Here is a 9,953-nt window from a genome sequence, read left to right on the forward strand (position 1 = left end):
GTCTGCACAGCCCACAGCCTTCTATGTTCTAAACTGAATTGGTCGTGCCTGAGGCCTCCCTCCAACTAGCCTAGCCAGAGCATTTTCGGATGACTTTCACAGGCTTCTAGTGAAGACTTGTGTCTCCCAGCATTGGGAGAACTGTTAAACTCCTGTCTCTGACTTGCAGACCGCCTAGAAACTCTTTTGCAGAAGCCTCTAACCTTCTCTTCCTATCTCAAAGGTAAAACAAAGTTTTACTGTTTGCTAAATCTCTTCAAATCTGATTTTAACATCCCACCTCTACGTCTCTCCCCTCCCCTTCTATCTCTCTCTCTCCTTTGCTCCTTCCTTCATTTCCATCTTTTCCTCTCCCTTCTTTCCTCCTTTTCTACCCACAGAATGTTTAACTATTTCTATCATCGCCACTCATGTCCATATTAAGTGCAAGTGTGTTAGCTGGGCATGGGGTTCACGCCTTTAATTCCAGCACTCAGGAGACAGAGGCAGCCAAATCTATCTTAGTATAAGACTAGCCTGCTCTGCTAGTGAGTTCTGGGCTAGTAAGGGCTATGTAGTGAAACACTATGCCAAGCAGATTAAAAAAGAAAAAAAATCAGATTTAACTATTCCTTTATTGACAAAACAGAATTCAAACAAAACATAATCAGAAGAGATAGAGAAGGACAGTACATATTCATTAAAGAAAAGTTCACTAAGAGGTTATTATAATTCTAAAAATTTATGAACTTAGCATAAGCATGCCCAATTTCATAGAAGAAACACTATTAGATCTAAAATCAAAGATTGCCCCCATCACAGTGGCAGTGGGCAACCTCAAATGCTATACTCTCGCCAATAGGCAGGGCATCTGGGCAAAAACTAAATAGAGAAACTCCGGAGTTAAATGTCATCATAAAAGTGGATCTAACAGCTATTTACAGACCATTCCACCTAAATACCGAGGAATACATTTTCTTCTCAGCAACCCGTGAAACTCCCTCTGAAATCAACTAAATAGTAAGACACAAAGAGAGCATTAACAAATTTAGGACCATTGAAGCAACATCCTGACTCCTGCCGACAGAGAGAAATAAGGCTGGGTATCTACAGCAGCAACAACATAAGAAAGCACACAAACGGGTGGAAGCCGAATCACACAATACTGAATGAAGCCTGAGTCAGGAGAGAAATGAGGGAGGAAATTTTAAAACTCTCCTGAATCAAATGAGAGCACAGCATACTATAATCTATGGGACACAATGAAGGTGGTCCTAAGTGGCGAGTTCATAGCATTAAGTGTCTGCATAAAACAGCGGGAGAGAGCTCACGTTCATAACCTAACTACCCAGTAGCCTTCATATGTACAAATGATAAACATAGAGAGAAAAGAAATCATGGAAACAATCCCATTCACAGCACACTAGGAATGTATCAAGAAATATATTTAACCAAAGAAAGGAAAGGCTTGTATGACAAAAATTTTAAGGTGTTGAGGAAAGAGATTGAAGATATCAGAAGATGCAAAGATCTCCCATGCTCGTGGATTAGTGGATTCATACTGTAAAAAATGGCCATCCTATTAAAAACATTGTACAGATTCAACACAATTCTAATCAAAATTTCTATGAAACTCGTCTTAGAAACTTAAAATAGTCATAAGCTTCACATGGAAACATAAAGTATCCAAGATAACCAAAATAATCCTGGGTCCTTCATCCCAGTTTTCAAGTTATACTACACAGCTATAGTAATAAAATACCAGCATGGCACTGTCATACAAACAAGCACATTGATAAAATCAATAGAATGGAATTCAGGACCCATATAAAAGCCCATGCACCTATAACCACCTAATTCTAGACATAGCGGCTAAAAATACACACAGGAGAAAAAGACAGCATCTTCGATAAATGGTGCTACTCAAATTAGAAGGACACATATAAAAATAATAAAACTAGATGCGTATCTCTCACCCACCACCAAATCACCTCCAAATAGATCGAGATCTTAGACATAGATCCTGAGTCTGATAGAGAAAGAAAGGATATGCTTGAGACTATAGGCACAGGAGATGACTTTCCAGATAGGCTCCAGGTATCTTATTAAGACCAACAATTGATAAATAGGACCTCATGAAAGGTCCTTTAAAGCAAATGACACCATCACTGAGGTGAAGATGCAGCCTACTAAATGGAAAAAATCTTTACCATTAAGAGAGCTAATATCTACACTATACAAAGAACGAAAAACAAATAATTCCCTCCCCAAACTATCAAGAAAACAAACAATCCAATAAAAGTAGAGCATAGAACTAAACAGAGAGCTCTCAAAAAAAGTAAATATAAATGCCTGGGAAATAGTTTTAAAAGTGCTCAATGTCAGGGAAATGTAAATTAAAACTACTTTGAGATTTCACCTCACCCCTGTCTGAGCGGTCAAAATTAATAAAACAGACGAGCAGATAAACGGATGTGGGAATGAGGAGCACTTACTCATTGTTAGTGGGGATGCAATCTGGTGCAAGCATTGTAGAAATCAGTCTGGAGGCTCCTCAAATGGCTGGAAAAAGATCCGCCACATGATTCAGTTATACCACTCTTGGGCATATACCTAAAGGACTTTATATCTCAGACAGAAATATCTATTCTTCCACGTTCACTGATACTCAAAATAGCCTGGAAAGAGAAACAGTTTAGATGTCCATTAACTGGTGAATGTGTAACAAAAAGGTAGCACATTTATACCATGGTATATTATTCAGTTGTTAAGAAAAATGAAATGAAATCCAAGGTAAGTGGATGAAATTGGAAACATCCTAAGTGAGGTAACCCAGACCTACCTAGAAAGGCAAACATTGTTTGTTCTCTCATACGTGAGTGTTAGCCCGATTCTATAGATATGTATATTTCACTGGAATGTCCATAGGGGTTAGGAAACTAGGAAGGAACTGTGGGTAAGGGGGCAGTCTTACAATTGAGAAGGCATAGAACACAGCTATGTAAAGAGGGGAATAATGGACTAGGGAGGATTAAAGAGAATGAAGATGGGAAGGCAGGATAGAGGAAAGATCATGGGAAGGAGTAATTAACACTAAAAGCCTTTTGGTAAAAAACATTCCCACTGCTGTAGAATCTTCTTTCTGTATATGATGCTACCCTATAATGGGGGGAAGTACCCCAACTAGACACCGCATGCAAAAACCCAGTATCAAGAATAGGTTACGTCTTTGTTGAGTTATTGCTCAATGGGGTCCTGGAGATCCCCAAGCATCATAGGATATTGCCAGTACTTTTGGTTGTTCTACATAAGGCCCTGTTGCTGAAGATACAACATACTTGAGTCTCAGAACATGGAATATATCAAGATGGTACCTACCTAGAAGCTTCAGTCCTACTGAGTAGCTCTCATAGTGCTAAAAGATGATATACACGCTATGGGAGGAAAAAAGTAATTATTAGTCTCACCCAGCTATGAAAGGGATGAGCTATAAGAATGACTGATCTAATGAGATATATCCACAGGTGCAATAGTGGCATGAATATTATGAGATTATCCAACCATTTTTAATTGGATCTAAGGGCCACTCCATGTGTTCCCCATATCTGACACTGTTAAACAGGGCAAGATCCTGAGACTAGATAGGACATAGGCCTTATGTGAGAGCTTAGTACTATTATTCTGCTAAATGAACATAGTGTCACAGCTCCTAAAGACTATCACCACACCCACATTAGTAATCTTTCAACCCTCATCAGAGTAGTTAGAAATTAACACAGAGAGCCTCAACCAGTTCAAGTGCAAGGCATAATAGACTGAAGAGTTCTCAGGCCTAAATAGAATATCCGTATCATACCATTCTCTCCAGGGCTCACAACTCTTTGCAAAAGAGGGGTCAGAAAGCCTGTACAAGCCATGGTTGGTCAGCTACACTCCAGACCAAACCTGATTCAAAAGACTAGTTGGGCAACAAAAACTGAACCTAGTGGAATTAAAGTAGAAGAAAGCTCAAAACTGAGTGGGTAGGGAGGTAATGGTGGAGAGAGTTGATCTTGCAGGATCTAGGGTACAGAGAGTGAATATGCTCAACATATATTGTATAAAATCCTTAAAAAATTAATTAAATATTATTTTTAAAAAACAAGTGTGTAGCCATGGCTGTGTTACACAGAGAAACCCTGTCTCAAAAAACAAAAAACAAAAAATGTGCAAAAACACAAAGTGAAATTCCCTTCACACTTCTGTGTCCTCACACATACATCACATTCCCGGATGTAGTCTTAGTATCAATCTGGCCTATATCTTTCCAACTATTTACTGCACATTAAGTATCTGTATCTATAGTTATAGAGTGGCAAGCATACCTACATCCTTGCCTACACCTACACATATTATTATATATATATGTGTAGCAAGTATCTATGTGTTTGTTTAAAATAAAATTTAGCTTTGTGTTTGCGTGACTTCATTTTATTTTTGGTAGAAATATCACCATACCATATGTCTTTCTTTTCCTGTGGTGTGACAAACAGTCTGGAAAATCAGCTTAAAAGAGAAAAGGTTAGTCTGTAGTTCGAGAGGGTTATACAGCGTATCATGCCAGGGCAGACATGCTACAGGGAAGGACCATATGGATCCTCATTCCTAGCTGTATTGTCTTTATCCAGGAAGCCATCTAAATCACCTTGATGTTAACAGAGAGTGATTGGCTTAAGCTATAAAGGTATCTAACGTAGTGCTTATAGAGGTTGTGAGACTGGGGTACCAGCACGGTTGGGTTCAGCTAAGGGCCCTTTTCATGCACCAGACAGCCGACTTCTCTTTGAATCTTCACTTGGCTCGAAGAAGATGGGCTAGGTATCTTACTCCTTGTAAGGTTATTAACCTTATTCTTAGTGGATCTACGCTCACAATCTAATTATCTCCCCAAGGCTCCATTCCCAAAAGGAATCCTATTATGGGCTGAGCTTCAATTTGTGAGTCTAAGGTGGAGCGCAAACATTCAGTCCATAGTATACAGACTATTTTTGCACATGTGTTTTTCTAGGCACTTAACTAGATTTCTTGAAAAAAGTTTAGATAAATGTCTATAAAAATAATTCAATATATTATTGAATTGCCTCCTAGAAATTCCCCACCAGTCTGATGTTCTGCCAGTGGTGTTCATCAATACCCAGATATTATTATTTTTTTTTATTTGGGGCTTTCACTCACCTTAACTCTGCTATTCTACTGGAGAAAACCTCCAGGATCGTGACGGTTCTAATTTACAGTGTCCTCATTACTGCATAACCAAACATCTCATAATTTATGTTTTCCCCACATGTTGCCATTTATATAATTTGCCCAATTTTCTATTAAGTTTTACTGTTTTTATCTCATTATTTTTTTTGAGAAATCTTGACAAATTTGAGTCTCAACCATCTGGTTATTATATATATTGAACATTCTTTCATCCTCCCATTTAACTTTGAACCTCTTTGAGAATATTTAAAAACATATAGGGTATCATTAAGTTTTGTGGTCAAATATTCTTCTTCAGAATGTCTCAGTTCTTTTTTTTAATTTCATTTGTAAAGAGTCTATATGGCATTACTTGAAAAACATTTCTCTAACACATAAAACCTCTCTCTCTTCTTTCCCCCACCCCTCCCTCCTTCTCTCCCTCCCTCCCTCTCCCCTCTCTCTATCTCTCTGCCTCCTGCTTTCAGATAAGAATGAAAAGTCTCAATGATTTCTCCAGTGACTTGTCTGCCTGTCCACTGCCGTGCTCCCTGATGGGATGGTCATGGTCTGTAACACCCTACAACTGTGAATCCCAAATTGAATATTTTCTTTATAAGTTGCATTGGTCTTGGTGCAAATTGTCATAGCAATATATTTTTTTGAAACAGGCTCTCCCACTGAAAGTGGGGTTTTGCCAACTAGCTAAACTAGCTGTCCTTCAAGTCCTCGAGGACCCTCTGGTGTCTACCTTTCTTAGTACTAGAGTTACAAACTTATGTTGCCACACCTGGCTTTTACATGGGTGCTGGAATCCTAACGTGGGTCCTCATACTTCACAGCAAGCTCTTTACCATCTCCATCAGCTGTTTTATTTTTTTCTGATATATGTAGAATATATCCTTGAGTATGACAAAAGGTATTGTCTACCCCATGGCTAAATCATACTCAGCGAATAAATCATCCCATCACCACCATCTTGAAGTCCTGCTTTATAATATATTACCTGTCGACATCTGTGTGAGCCTTTTTCTGAGCTCTCTATTCTACTGTTACTCTGTTTGGCTATTTTCACAGTAGGGTTACATTTTGAGAGATTGTCAGTTTTAATGATGCTGTCCTGGAGCTTTGGAAGTGACAGAGAGTGATTTCCACACATACAACCAAGCGAACAGCTCACTTAGACGTCTCCTTGGAGTGGCTCCAGCCTCTTTCTTGTTTATTGATGCTTCAGAAACCTCCTGCTCCACACCAGAAGAACCTCAGGCATTTTATTACTCAGTGGTTGGCTTATAAACATGTATCTATTATTAATCTCAGAGAGGAGAGAAAACTCTGCAGGTCAGTCTGGGTCTACCTCTGAAACCCTCAGGTCCTATCTTGGATTTTTCTCTTCCTCATGAGTGGAAACACCCGTGGCCTTTCCCTGGGTTCCTCTAAGATGATCCTGATTGTCTTACCTAGTGATTTTTTAAAGCACGGACTCTGGTGCTAAATTATAACATGTGTGGTGCCAGAACCTTGTTAATCTTAGAATGTGCCCGAGTAGGTCTTGTTACATCTGAATTACTTATGAGTAACTGGGGAGGAAAGGGGTCTGCTTCCACCTTGGCTATTACTGCTGTCCATTTATCATGGCACCTTAGACCATAGCAGTTTGTTTCCAAGTCTGCTTCTAGCTATAGACTGTGAGCCTCTGCGAGGCAGGGACAGCGACATCTTATCTATCTTTGGAACTCCTCCTCCTAGTATGCAGTGCCTGGGCACAAGGTAAGTGCATCATTATAATAACATGTGCCTAAGTGGATTGAGTACTTAGCGTCATAACCCCCCAATATCACCCTAATTACGTAAGGCTTTTTGTTTCTGCCCCCATCACTCATGATCCCACCAGTTCCACTTGCTCTTTTGCCTTGCTGTGTTGCCATTGTATAATTTCTTTATTGCAACACTGTCCGTGTGACCCTCAGGGCTGTCTCCATTAGCGTCTTTTTACATTAAATCAGATATCTGCACCAACACAAGCGGCTCTCTGCAGCTTGATCATCGAGCAATGGATCAGACAGCTGAACCGTTGATTTAATTGGCATGAAATCACTGAGCCATCTGCTCCGCAGACTTGATTTTTTAAGTGTTACCCTCCTATCTGCTCTGAAATTTCTCGGTCACTTGGAAAGACTACTGGTGTCAGATAGCAGGTCACAAAAGCATGACTGCTTAAGGCTGCGAGCAGGGGCTGATGTGACGTTGAGGGACGCTGCTCTCACTCTGCCTTTTCTTTCCTCGTTGCACTTATTAGCATTTGCGATATTACATTCTCAGCTGTTTGTTTCTCCAGATACACACTGATTACCAAGAGGCAGGGACTTTGTTCTTGCTGCTCCTTGCTGAATGTCAGTGCTAAGAATACCTTCATCTTGCTTCGAAAGGAGTCTGTTCAGTTGCCCTTTGGGTTTAGTTCTGTGAGACTTGGTGGCATGGAAATCCATGGAGAATGTCAGGTAGATGGAAAGAAGGTACAGAAGTTGACCCAGGGAGCATCTAAAGACCATGCTGCCAAGCTAAATGCCTATGTGAAGAGTGGTTTAGCAAGAGAGCCCCCAGTTCCAACTTACAGAAACAGGGAGAAATGGTTCAGGTGGTTGTCCATTTGATGGGATAGACCTTAGGAATGTCATTTAATCTTTTTGGATTTGGGTGTTTTGATTTTTAAAAGAAGAATCATCTCTAACACCTTCAATTTCTGAGGATTAGATGAGATAATACACCTGAAATAACCAACAGCCTTATAAACTGCAGGTGATAAGTGTTTTGTAGATACGGATTGATGAGAACTCTAGATTGAGAATGGTTATTATCTCCAACTTATCGAGATGGGGAAATTGAGGCATCTGGAGGTGCTTCTGTTCTCCTAGCTAGGAACCCAAAGCTCTGGGATTCAAACCAAGGCTTGCTATAGAGTCCACAAAACACAGGTATAATGTGGGTGAGTAGTGTTTTGAGCTTTTGAGCTGTGAATGCCCTCTACATCCTTCCATCAGTTGATGATTTGAGGATTGTTATGGTTTGGATGTAAACATCTCTCTCACACACTCGTGCATTTGAGTACCTGGTCGTTGTCTTGTTTTATGACTTTGTGAACTTTGATACATGCTGTCTAGCTGGTGCATGCAAGCCACTTCCAGTCCTGCCTTCTGTTTCATGATTTTCTAAACCATGAGCAAGCCATTTCTCAAGCTCCCATCACCAGGGACTGAGCTACTCCCATTACCATTTCTTTTCTACCATGACGGACTGAAGTCCCTGAAACCGTGAGCCAAAACTGAATCTACCCTCTTCTAATTTGCTTCTATCGGACATTTCACAACAACTAGGAGAAAAGTAACACCGTATATAAGAGAGGAAATTGTGGAGTTGGTTTTTGATCCTACTGCATGACTGGCTTTGTGGGAGTCTAGGCAGTTTGGATGCTCACCTTACTAGACCTGGATGGAGGTGGGTGGTCCTTGGACTTCCCACAGGGCAGGGAACCCTAATCGCTCTTTGGGCTGATGAGGGAGGGTGACTTGATTGGGGGAGGGGGAGGGAAATGGGAGACGGCGGCAAGGAAGAGACAGAAATCTTTAATAAATAAATAATTTTTTTAAAAAAAGAATGAGGCCAGAGGCCATGTGTTAAATCAAAGCAGATATCTGTTCCTATAATAAGGAGTTGGGTTAAAGTGAACTGAGAAGGCACATAAGCTCCCAAGGGTTGTGGTATAAGCATCAGCCCAGGGGTATTAGGGAATAGTTGAATGAGCCAGAAATCAAGAGGAGGAGAATGTCAGGAGGGAAAAATCAGGGCTCATCAGGGTGGTTACAATGACCTGGCAAGAGGACTAAAGACCTTCTAATATACTATCTGGCCAAGATGCCAGCTGCTATGCAGGCAGCCCAGGCTGGAGAAGACCATGTCCCACCTCTCTCCTCTCAGCATGAGGTATCCCTCCCATCTTGCCCCTGCCTTAGTGAAAGTCCTTCTTTCTGATCAGTGAAATGGCCTCAAATCTCCTTCAGGGAACAATGGCCTCCAAGAGCATTCATGACTGTGAGTCGGAAGGTGTTCCTGGATTCCTGGAACAGGTAAGGATTTGTACTGCAAGAGAACTTCCTGTTTCCTGCAAGGAAGAAGAAACAAAAGGGGGGATGTTTCATTCCTATTTAACTAACACCTATTTACTGTTCTTGCTAGGTGCCAAGCACATGATATGTTAACTCACTTAATGCCCTCAACCACATGCAAACTATGCCCCCCCACCTTGCTTTACACATGTAGGAAATGAGGAACAAGAGGATGAATCTGGTTACTTCAGGTTTTAGCACAGAGGATGACAGTTATGCTGGAACAACTTTGATGTTTTTAAAACTTTCTTTTCTAATTCTATGGTCCAGTAGTTGAAAGATGTGCCGGGCTCAATGTTTCTAAGTTCTCTTTGCCACAGGACCTTGCAATCCAGCTCATTCTGGCCTTCAGCTCATGCTCTTCCTACTCCACCTCTCCTACTGCAGTTTCGGGTGTGCCACCTTGCCCAACCATTCTCTGCAGGCATTGGTTTGTTTCCTGTTCACTTCTAAAAGTCCTGGTTTTGATTTTCATCCAAATGGTAGTTACTGAATAGCTACCACATTGCTGGGCGATGTTCTAGACACCCATGACCTTGGCTGTCTTCCCCTCACATATGCATTGAGATGGAGAGACAATTAATGATC

The sequence above is a fragment of the Microtus pennsylvanicus genome, chromosome 5 (genome assembly GCF_037038515.1).
Source record: "Microtus pennsylvanicus isolate mMicPen1 chromosome 5, mMicPen1.hap1, whole genome shotgun sequence".
NCBI classification, from domain to species: Eukaryota; Metazoa; Chordata; class Mammalia; order Rodentia; family Cricetidae; genus Microtus; species Microtus pennsylvanicus.